This window comes from Tiliqua scincoides, chromosome 3, assembly GCF_035046505.1.
Source record: "Tiliqua scincoides isolate rTilSci1 chromosome 3, rTilSci1.hap2, whole genome shotgun sequence".
In the NCBI taxonomy this organism is placed as follows: domain Eukaryota; kingdom Metazoa; phylum Chordata; class Lepidosauria; order Squamata; family Scincidae; genus Tiliqua; species Tiliqua scincoides.
The window spans coordinates 5,874,328-5,886,099 of NC_089823.1; the positions used below are offsets into that span (position 1 = coordinate 5,874,328).

The 11,772-nt window shown below is 49.9% G+C and overlaps 1 protein-coding gene across 3 annotated transcripts in view; it reads right to left on the reverse strand.

Moving 5' to 3' along the window:
- The window catches only part of GDPD5 (glycerophosphodiester phosphodiesterase domain containing 5), a 142,526-nt gene extending 131,432 nt beyond the window's left edge, over positions 1–11,094 (reverse strand). For 2 of the 3 annotated variants that reach the window (XM_066620699.1, XM_066620694.1), the window contains exon 1: positions 10,827–10,966. The gene's annotated coding sequence lies outside the window, so the exon portion shown is untranslated. Of the gene's footprint in view, positions 1–10,826; positions 10,967–11,034 lie in introns of those variants that run through there. The other variant, XM_066620697.1, reaches the window with a different exon arrangement.
- Between the last annotated feature and the right edge of the window lie 678 nt (positions 11,095–11,772).

Below are 11,772 nucleotides of genomic sequence, written 5' to 3' on the forward strand. Positions count from 1 at the left end.
AAACTCTCCCAATCAGGCTTGCTTTCTTTGCAGGGCCAACCATCCATGAGGCTGACAGATGCCTCAATCCATTGTCTCAGGCATCAGATTAGAGGAGCACCCACCTCTATTCACCCAATCACTACCACAACTATTCCTCCTTCTCCCCCCCCCCCCACTGCCTAGACAGGAAAAAGAGCGGAATGGAATGAAAGAGGAAGTGTGGAGGATGGGCTTGAGCAGTGATTTTCCACCAGTGTACCATGGCATATCGGTGTGCCACAAATGGTCCACAAGTGTGCCACAGGAGCTTGGAGCACAGCAGTTGAAAATAGCCAAAAAACTCTTCCTGGTTCTGCAGCTTTGTTTCTAAGGCTCTGCCAATGGAGGAAGAGGGGCATCTATTAGTACAGGCAGTAGACCCAGAAGCAAAGTCACAGAACTTAAGAAGATAAGAACAGCCCCACTGGATCAGGCCATAGGCCCATCTAGTCCAGCTTCCTGTATCTCACAGCGGCCCACCATATGCCCCAGGGAGCACACCAGATAACAAGAGACCTCATCCTGGTACCCTCCCTTGCATTTGGCCTTCTGACATAGCCCATTTCTAAAGGAGGTTGCGCATACACATCATGGCTTGTATCCCGTAATGGATTTTTCCTCCAGAAAAGCCTCCCACAAAGAGGCAAAATCACAGAGGTCAAAGCGCCATGAGAAGAAAAATCTGGAAAATGGTTGGGCTGGAGCATCCAAGCAGCTTCCTCTCCCTCTCCATCCCCCTTTTCCAATCCAGGAAGCAAGGCTGGCACATCAGGCAGTGGCATAGCTAGAGGGGGTGCAAACCACTAAGTTCTGCAGGGAGCCTGCATGCAACCCCTCCCCCTCAGAGCCAGGCAAACACCTCTGTTTTGCTCCCCCACTCAAATGGAATGGCTCCAAAGGGGAGGGGCCACATGCACACCGCAGTGAGGCTCCCTGCAAAACTTACTGCTTTGCACCCCTCACTTACACCACTGAAGTGAGCAGGATTTGGCACATGACTCCACACACCAGGCGCTCTTGGATCAACCCTGCCTTTTGATATCTACTAATTAGCTTCAGACACGAGCCTGCCCAGCCTTTTAAATATACAATAACCCTGTTTTATTGCTCCTGATTTCTTTGTTTTTACTGCCTATGTTCTCATTGCATTCAAATGTTTGCCATTTATTGCTTGCAACATTAATCTCTGTTATTATTTTCATGCCATTGTTAAGCTGTCTGTGCATTCTTTAAAACGACAAGGCATAATTTTGAGAAACAGGGAGACACTGGCACCCACACTCAAGTCTTCCTTCCTATTTCTCTGCACGCTTCTGCTGCCAAAGAGACAGGCTGCTTTTTAAACGGAACAGCAGTTGGTCTCTTTTGGCACAGTCAATCCTCAGTCTGCACACATCCCAATGGGAAAAAGAGGAGCTGTGCTGACACCTCTCTTCTGCTTATAGCAATGGGTCTCCTGGAGAAAATTTCCTTATGAACTGGTCCATATTGAAATGCATGAAGCCTGCAGAGAATGCAATGGCCAGTGGTTGCCATTACAACCCAAGTCAGTCCCACCCTAGAAGCCTGGGTGTGATCATTCAACTCCCCAGAGCTCCCTGCTTCAGGGACTCCAAAGCTGCACCTGAGGTCACCAGTTTGTGCAGGGAAAGTACTTGGTAGCGGATTGGACAGTGCACCAGCAGAGTCCCAATCCTGACCTGGAAGGTTTTTAATTGTTCTTAATGACAAAGGTTCTCAGTACAGGAAGGTTCTTAATTGCTTGCATTGACCCAGCACGTCCCTCCTGACTGAACTGCTGAGGCTTCATTAATTTTGCTCAGCCTCCAAGCTGTCGCCACCTCAGGACATTTTGCTGTTAAGACACCGCATGACCCTGAAGCCAGCAAAACAGACCCCAAAGTCACAGGGAGCTTTGCAATCCATGCTGATGCAATGCTGATCCACTGAGGCTTAAAAGTTACAGCCCAAGAGAGGGCTGGGGACAGAATGGAGGGAGCTAAAGGGAGACTAGCAGATTAGCAAGTTCCCTCTCACGCACTGGCAGGGCACTCATCCTCACAGCCCTGGAAACAACACTCAAAATCCCCCCACCTCTGCCATCCTGCACTGGCATCTTTATTGGCCACATCTGTACCAGCTGCTTCTTCAAGGCGTTTGAAAGCACCAAGATGTTTTCCTGCCAGTCCGGAACAGAACTGGAACTGCTTGGAAATCAGGGCAGGACACATGAAACCCTGCCATAAGGGTCCTTTCTTACAGCAGGCTACTCACGGCCCTCCCCACAACATTCTGAATTCTATCCATTCAAACACACAGTGGAAATCTCACAATTATGCTCGTGCAATTCAAGCACAAAGGCAGCCTCTTTTAAAATCTTTCAGCTTTCGAGGAATCCTTCATGCACTGATGTGGAGCGGAAGAAAAACAGTCAACATGCCCACCACACCAAGTGTTGCAGAGAATTCTGGGGAACGTTCTATGGCAGGGGTGTCCAAAGTTTTTGGCAGGAGGGCCACATCATCTCTCTGACACTGTGTCAAGGGCCGGGGGTAAAAAAAAATTAAATTTAAAATTTGAATAAGTTTACTTAAATGAATATATTAAAGATGAACTTATAAGAATGAATGAAGGTCTTGCAATAGCTCAAGGCCTATAAAAGGCCTTGCACAAAGCAAGGCTGGCCTTTCCTTTGCTGCCACTACTGCATCACAGACGTGAAACAGCAAGCAGTGGAGGAAGCCCTCATCCCACAACTCACGCAAGAGGTCAAACAGTCACCCTCAAATTGAGAGCAGTTGCGTCGGGCCAGTGAGGGCTCCAACAAATCTCCAGAGGGCCAGAGGCTCATTAGAGACTGGGGGCTCTCTGAGGGCCGCAAGTGGCCCTAGGGCCGGGGTTTGGGCACCCTTGTTCTATGGCATCCTCTCCGTACCCACAGGGCACTGCCCCAACTCATTGGTCCTCACTGTCAACCCATGTGGATCATGATCTAAGAACATGATCTAAGAACATCCAATACTCACTGATAGTTCTGGAGTCACAGCAGAGGGGTGGCCGACCTTTGAGGGCCAGCCTTTCTGTCATTGCCGGACAGGCATTCCAGACCACCAGGGCTGTGGCCACCAGCAAATAGCCCATGGGGCTCCTGCCAGATTCACATAACTAGCCCACTCACGCCTTTTGTGTGCTTGAAGTTTGTTTCCATGGAGAAGTTATCATGGAACAACAATTCTGTAATTCAGCTTGGCATATTTGATGTTCAAGGGTTAAAAATCAGAGGGCAACACATGGTGTAGAAGTGGATAAGGATCTTCAGAGACACTAAGTTTGCTTCTCTTCTAGCCCATGTGTCACCTGTTTGGAAAGAAAGGTGGAAAAAATGAGTAAGGATGTTGTCTATAGAGGCTGGTGGAGCACAGAATTCCCCAGCACCTGTTTTCAAAAGCAAGAAGTGCCCAGGCTCTAGCGTAGCCAGTCAGCAGTGAGGGAATTGCAGTCTCTGATGATCAGTAAACTCATTACTTTATTATTTACACACCATCCAAGCACATGCTACTTCAGAAAGAATGGAGGTCCTCTGACCCCAAGGGGATTACAATTTACATATTGACAGAAGAGAGATAACAGAAGGGGAGGGAAGTGAAGGCAGGGATAAAGCAGGGAAGAACAGCCATTCTTTCAGGGTTATGCATTAAGGCAGTGATTTTCAACCCATGGCACATGGGTGTTGCAAATGGTCCACAGCTGTGCCACAGGAGTTTGGGAGAAGGTCATTAGCAATAGGGCCACTGGGGATGTGAGCCCCTGCCAGCATCACGGTATGCCTTGTCAACTGTTCAAAATCTGATGATGTACCCTGAAAATTTTAGTGCATGACTGTGCTGTGAGATGAAAAAGACTGAAAATCACAGCATTAGGGTATGAGAACTGGGAGGTTATACCAAAAGCTTCACAGAAAAGGCAGATTTTAGCAATTACTTGACACTTGCCTCATGCTTTCTGAATGTACAAACCACTTCGTGGGATGTTTTTGTTTAAACAATTTTTATCACACGCACACAAAATGGGGCACCCAAAGTGGCTAACAAGCATAACAAGAAAAAAACTTTTGCTGTTAAAACCATAAAATTAAAAGCTAGCAAAATTACAAAAAAAAATTAAAAACAGACTACAACACAGAAAATAACCCCCAGAATGTATAAAAAAACCTTTGATTAAAAGATCAAAACAAAGTTTATCCGTTTTCTAAAAGATCAAGACTTATCTTGATGTTGCCACTTACAACAACCCTGTATGGTCAGTATTGTTATTCCCCACATTGCCACTAGGGAGTCTATGGGGAAGTGACTTGCCCACGAACACCTGGAGGAGGCCTCCGTGACTGACCCACCACCACCACTGCCCGTTGGCATGGCTGCATCAGCGCTAGAAAGTTAGTTAGGATTGAGCTGCTAGTCAGTTTATGGCAGAGGTGATGTGTGAACCTGAGAAGATCCTGTTCACAGCTCAGTCCCTTAATCATTCTGCTACCCCCCCCCCAAGAAGGGATATACAGCAAGGGAAGAGGCATACCTGCTAGTTGTTGTTTTTTTTTTTAAGCATCAGGGGCAGCAAGAGGGAAAGGACAGATAATTCTGCAAGGAACAGGAGACCTCTGTATGGCAGAGGGTGGTGGAGCTAGAAGAAAAATGAGGGCTGGAGGGGCACAAGGCCACAGAGGCTCTAGAAGTTTTGAGGCTCAGAGCTGGCACAAACCACAAGTGGCAAGGCTGAGCGCTTCCTCACACTGATCTGTGTTCTCCGCTCCCTATGCCCCAAGGCCTCTCGCTTATCCGTGACAGCACCAAAAGAGCACTGCTGAAGATGCTCTGGAGTTCCTGATCTGTTAATCAGTTAATCTGTCAGTCAGTTCCTGATCTGCTCAGACATCAAGACCACCAGCACCAGGCCTCAAGTGCAAGAAATGACCACATCTCACCATGACCTAAGGGGCTTATCTAATGATAATAATAATAATAACTTTATTTTTACCCCGCCTTTCTCCCTGAAGGGACTCAAGGCGGCTTACAACAGGTTAAAAAAGATTAAAAACATAATTTAAAACAAATAAAAACATATTAACAGATAAGATAAGGTTAATCTACTAGATAAGATAAGGTGAACTTATCTACTAGTTCACCACTAGTCAGTGCAGAATCAAAGCAAATTATACCAGAGGCTGGCACTAAGTACTTAGTCCTGAAGATGCATCATGTGCGAGCGTCACTGGGAATTCAATAACATTGCGCAGCCCATCCCATTTCCGCACTCACTGGGGCTCTGGTGACTTGGGAGACCAGAGGTGCAGAAGGATACTCAAGAAAGTATTTGGCAGGAGGGCCACATCATCTCTCTGACACTGTGTCAGGGGCCGGGGGAAAAAAGAATTAATTTACATTTAAAATTTGAATAAATTTATGTAAGTTTACGTAAATAAATATATTAAAGATGAACTTATGTGAATGCATGATGGTCTTGCAATAGCTCAAGGCCTATAAAAGGCCTTACACAAAGCAAGGCCGGCCTTTCCTTTGCTTCTGCTACTGCATCAGAGACGTGAAACAGCAAGCAGCGGAGGGAGCCCTCATCCCACAGCTTACACAAGAGGTCAAACAGTCACCCTTACGCTGAGAGCAGTTGCATCAGCCAGTGTGGGCTCCAGCAAGTCTCTGGAGGGCCAGAGGCTCATTGGAGACTGGGGGCTCCCTGAGGGCCACATTGAGAAGACTTGAGGGCCACATGTGGCCCCAGGGCTGGGGTTTGGGTACCCCTGCTCAAGAACATCCTGCAACAGCACACACCTTAGACAGGGTGAGAGCTGACCCAAGGCTGGGGCCCATGGGAGAGGGACCATATTCTGCCCAGGATCCCTCAAATCTGCAGCACCAACCCATTAGTGTGCCCTTCAACCCACTCACCAACTTCAGGGTCAGGTAGAAAGGGCACCCCACAACTAAACCACAAGTCTTGCTTGTTTCATCGTACTATTGTCTTTGTTCCTTGAACAGCAGCATGAATTCATGGGCAACATTTCAATGGAGAGTCAGACAGACCAACCGCAACTGCACACAAGGAGGCCAGGACACCAGTAGACCTTTAACTGAGGCTTCTCACATCTATTTCCGTTCCTTAAACACTGGCGCTCATTTTTCTCAGCACAGGGTGGGGGCCATTCAAAAAGAGGACTAGCCAGAGCATGACAGACGAGCTAATTTATCCAGTCAGTGCCGCAAGGGGAAGAAAAATGAAGGATTGCCTGGGGAAATCCTTTTCAGCTTGGGATGTCCCTTCACCATATAAACAGAAACTTCCCAGATAACTGCGCGTGTGTCTTGCAATTTTTTAATGACTTCTGTGCAATTCCCACTGGGATTTCGCTGGGAAGGCCACACACAGATTGGAATAGCACCATCCCTTTCAACAACTGAAGGGGGAGAGGAGAGGAATGAAGAAAATTGTTTCAATTTACAACTAAATATATTTTTCTGCCACCCTACCAAGGTGGCATCACCCAAGGTGATGCTGTACATAGTTCCCTCCTTTTGTTCTCGCAAGGATCCTGCAAGGCAGGTTAGGTTAAGAAGTAGTGACTGGCCCAATAAAGGTCATCCAGTAAACCAAGACTTATGCAACAAAAAAAGATGAAGTCAAGCCACGATGTGCTCATCCAGGAACTGCCACTGGAACATTAAGCCATTTCTACCCAACATTGCATATACACAACAGGGACCAAATGTGTACACCTTCAAAATACTTGTTTCCTTACAATCCACTTTTAGATGCTGAGTCTTGTTACAGCACCAGTCAGCTCCAAATTTCTCTGGCAACAGCAGGCAAGAAGGGAGTGACTTAAATGACATTGTACACATCTTTTGCATTAATTACATGCACCATCAGCATACGAGATACTCCATAAGCAAGATAGATCAGGCCTTGCCCAATCCTAGATTTTTTTGGGGGGGAGGGTAACACAACGCCTCCCATTTGATTTAGAAAGCAGCTTAGGAATGCCATCAATGTATAAATAGGGCAAGAGCGCAAGCTTCTGCCTTCACTTCTTGCACAGTGCTAAATATTGCCACCACCAGAGGAAACACACATTCCCACATCAGTGTTCTCTGTACCAAGACCACAACATTTCTGATTTTCAAACACAGAGATGCTCAGAATGTACACCCAAGCAAGTGAGACCCAAATTCAGCCAGCCTAGTACCAGCCAAATGAAGGCATCATTGGCAGCAGTGTAGCATCCCAGTCTCAAATCTGGTATGTGCCAGGAGACATCCATTAACAAACGGACACCACTGTGCCTAAAAAGGGATGCACACTTTGAGGGAGTATAGACAAAGCTGTGGAAACACTCTCAATTAAGGGCACCTTTAGCCCTGATACTAGAGAGAGGGGACTAACTTGCAAGATCTAAAGCTAAAGATTCTGTTGTTTACTGATTGGCTTCAAATGTAGAGACTGAGGACTTCAAAAAGGTTTTAGGGCCCAACTAGATTTGGAAATGCCACAACCGAACTCCCAATATCTTTTTTTTCCTTTTTCATGTACATGCTGAGCCCAGAGAAAGGGTGGAGATATGCACAACGGGAGCATGATCTCCATGTCTTTTCTCCATGCCAGGGGTGGGCAAACATTTTGGCAGGAGGGCCACATCATCTCTAACACTCTGTCAGGGGCCAGGAGAATTAATTTACATTTCAAATTTGAATAAATTTACATAAATGAATACATCTGAGACAGAACTTATATGAATGAATGAATTTTACTGAACTTATTTATAATGCACATGAGAACCACAATACAGGCAAGTGGAACCACATGAGAACTATGAATTGCTTGCCACACACCTCCTGCACAGTGAAAAACATACAGACCAAGCCAGAAACATGTGTCGACATAAGCTGTTCAGAGGCAATTGGGGAGGGGGGAGAGCTTAAAATAATTCCCAGGGAAAAGCAGAAAACACATGGAGACTATAAAAGACTTTGCTCTAACTCAGCCCACAGCTCATGTCTGGCAGTCATGGGTGCCAACAGTCTCCAAAGGGCCATAGCCCCCCTTCCCAACACTGCAGTCTCAATCCAAGTGGCTTAACACATGCACAATCGCTTTTTGTTACATGACAAAACAGTTGTGTTAGGTCCAGTCTGGCTGTATGACCTGCAAATAGACAAGTCCCAAGAATACACTTTTGCTTAAGCACACTGCTGGATTCTGGTCCAGTGCGCACGCTCTCACTTTCTCTGCAAGAATCCTAGCAAGTGGCAGGCACTAAGCAACCCACACCCTGACTTCCTATCGGCCCCACAGTCTTCACACCCTTGGCTGCTGCAGAGGGAGCAATTTGGGAAAAGGGAAGTTCTCTGCACCCTTTACACCAGCCATTTTCAACCACTGCGCTGCGGCACACTGGTGTGCCGCGGCACACTGGTGTGCTGCAAATGGTCCCCAGGTGTCCCCGGGAATTTGAGAGAGGGTCATTTATCAAGAGGACCACTGGGGGATGTGCGCCCCCACTGGCAACACAGTGTGCCTTGTCAGTTGTCAAAAAGCTGGAGGTGTGCCTTGACCATTTTAGTACCTTGCCAGTGTGCTTTGAAAAAGGTTGACAATCACTGCTTTACACACTTATCGGGGATCCTAATCAATGACAATGGAGCAGGGAGAGGCAGCTATTCAAGATCAGACTAGCCACCACTCTGCCCCTGTTCCTTTAAACAGCCCCCCCCCCATGCAGAAATTAAGCAGGGAAAGTTTTGCCTGCTATGGAAAAACAGAGAACTGTATGTGATTATTTCCTATATATCAATCTGCAGTTAAAGTTACAAGAGGGATCAGTAGGGAAGGGGAAACCCAGCTGGTCAGTCCACCCCACCCTAAAGGCTACAGAAAAGCATCACAACCACCCTCTCTTCTAAATGTAAAGGAGAAATTCTCCTAAGTGTATCAAGGGCTACCTAACTACAGTAAGACAACCAGAGTCTGCTCCTCAATATGGCAAGAACCATCGGAACCAACCCCACATTACATAAACCATCCTCTCTTCAGCCTACCTTCCTCATCCAGAAGCACCAAGCCTACATCTTTCCCAAACAGCTACCCCCTCCCCACATCTGAAATGCCCCTATTTGCCCTTTTCCCTCAAGTCCACTCAGGTGTAGCTGGAAAGAAGGCTACAGTAGAGCTTCACCACATCCTTCCTTGCCTAATTCCCCTGAACTACCCAGCCCCCCAGGCCAGAAGGCTGGGGTCACCGCTTGTTTTTTTCTGGCAAGAGGGGGTCTTGAAGAAGCAAAATCCAACAGAAGGCCTTGGTGTGGGGAAGGGTGCTGGGGAATGAGCCACCCCACTAATTTCCACCAAGCAAATGGTTATTAGAAGAACAGGAACAAAAGGGGGGGGGGTCTGGAAGCCTAGCTCAGTGGCATAGCTAGAGGGGGGTGCAAAGCATTAAGTTTTGCAGGGAGCCTCACCACAGTGCACAAACACTAAGTCTTGCAGGTAAGGGAAGACAGGCTGGGATCCTAGCACAGTGGCATAGCTAGAGGGGGGTGCAAAGCACTAAGTTTTGCAAGGAGCCTCACCACAGCATGCCAAACTCCAGATCTTGAGACCCCTGCAAGACTTAAGTCTAGCTTAAGGCCCGCCATCGAACAGGCCGTGTTAAGGACATGCCACACCCGCCCAGTGGGCGACTCTTCCCTCAAACACCCGGTTCACAGCGGTAGCAGCGCCCCCCCCCCATCGCCAAGCCTCAGGAGGTCCCTCGCAGCCGCCACGCAGAGCAGACAACACGGCAGGACACGGAAAAGTTTTGGGTTTTTGAACTCTGCCCGCTGCCTCCGGAGCAAGAAGCCTGCGGAACACAGCGAGACTGGATGCCGAGAGCACGTGCCCAGGAGGGGGCTGGAAGGGGGCAGGCTCGAGGTCCCCATCGGCAGCAAAGGGCCAGTGGCCGTGGAAGCGACACCTGCCGGGGCGCAGGAGGCGGCCGGGCGAGCTTCACCTGGTCAGTTGGCAACGGTGAGAAGCGCCGCCGCCCTCCCCGAGGCCCCCCCTCACCCGCAGCTCCCCTGCCCCGCCGCCCCCCAAGCCGATCCCCGCACCAGGACTCGGGAGGGACGCGGGGAAGTCCCGGAGCGCACAGAGGAAAGGAAGGAGCGACCCCCGAGCGCGCAAGAGGCGCAGCGCAAGGAGAGCCCGCTCCTCTGCACGTCTACTCGGAAGTAAGCCCCGTTAGCGTCAATGGGGCTTACTCCCAGGAAAGTGTGGATAGGAGCCTTATAGCTCTATAAGCCTTATAGAGCCCAACCCTAGGCAGGTCTACACAGAAGTAAGCCCCATTAGAGTCAATGGGGCTTACTCCCAGGAAAGCGTGGATAGGATTGTAGCCTTACAGCTCAACCGTATGCGCGTTCACTCAGAAGTAAGTCCCATTAGAGATGATAGGGCTTACTCCCAGGAAAGTGTGGACAGGGTTATAGCCTTAGAGTCCAATCCTAGGGAGGTCTACTCAGAAGTAAGCCCCATTAGAGTCAGTGGGGCTTACTTCCAGGTAAGTGTGGCTAGGATGGCAGCCCTGGAGCCCAACCCTATGCACGTCTACTCAGAGTCTATGGGGCTTACTCCCAGGAAAGTGGAGACGAGATTATAGCCTTACAGAGCCCAATCCCAGGCAGGTCTACTCAGAAGCAAGCCCCATGACGGCCAACGGGGCTTACTCCCAGGGAAGCGTGGCCGGGCTCGGCGCTTACCTGGACGCCCCCGCGGAGAGGCGCTGGCGGTACGGCCGAGACGGTGCCTGCCCGCTCCGCGATCGCCCTCCCGGCGCCGGGCAGCCTGTCCGGGCGGGCGCTGCAGCCGCCTTCCCCGGAGGGACGCGCCCAGGCGCGCTGCCCTGGCCGGCCGGCCCGCTGCTGCTGCTGCCGCCGCCTCGCGCCCTCCGCGCTGATGGAGACGGACCTGCCGCGGCGCCGGACCGGCGAGCGCTCACAGCCTCCGCGCCCAGCCCGCTCAGGCGGCCCCTGCCCGGCGCATCGCCCTGCAGGCAGCGAGGGAGGGAGGAAGGAGACCCGCCAGCCAGCCAGCCAGCAGCCGAGGTGCGCTCAGCCTGCTCTTTGCAGCCCGCCGGGAGGCGGAGCACCGCAGCAGCACCGCCCAGCCACGCAGCCAGCCAGCCAGCCAGCCACGCACGTTCCTGGGCTGCATACCTGGGAGGAAGCTCCCTTGACTCTAACGGCACTTACTTCTGAGTAGGCTTGGGCTCTGCTGTAATCCTGTCCACACCTTCCTAGGAGTAAGCCCCATTGACTCTAATGGCACTTACTTCTGAGTAGGCTTGCATAGGATTGGGCTTGGGGCATTACAGCTGCAGGCGCCATGCATTTCTTCACCTCCCCAGGAGGAGGCAGCTGGGACTGGCTGGTTTGAAAAGCCCTCCCCAGGGCCCAGTCCTGCAGCACTTTACCAGGGAGGAAAGTGGAGGTGGGGCTACAGCTGTTGAGTCATGGGCCATCCAGGCACTTCTCCTTGGACCAAGTGTTTTCCCTATTCAGCCATGCGTCCAGAAAGCAAAGGGTTACTACAGCAGCCCAAAGGGTTACTGCAGCAGGGTTACTTATTCCCCTGGGGGCTGGGGATAAGAATAGGCCCTCAGTTTGGCTGTACTTGTCCTAAGAGGCAACTAAACATCCACAGGTA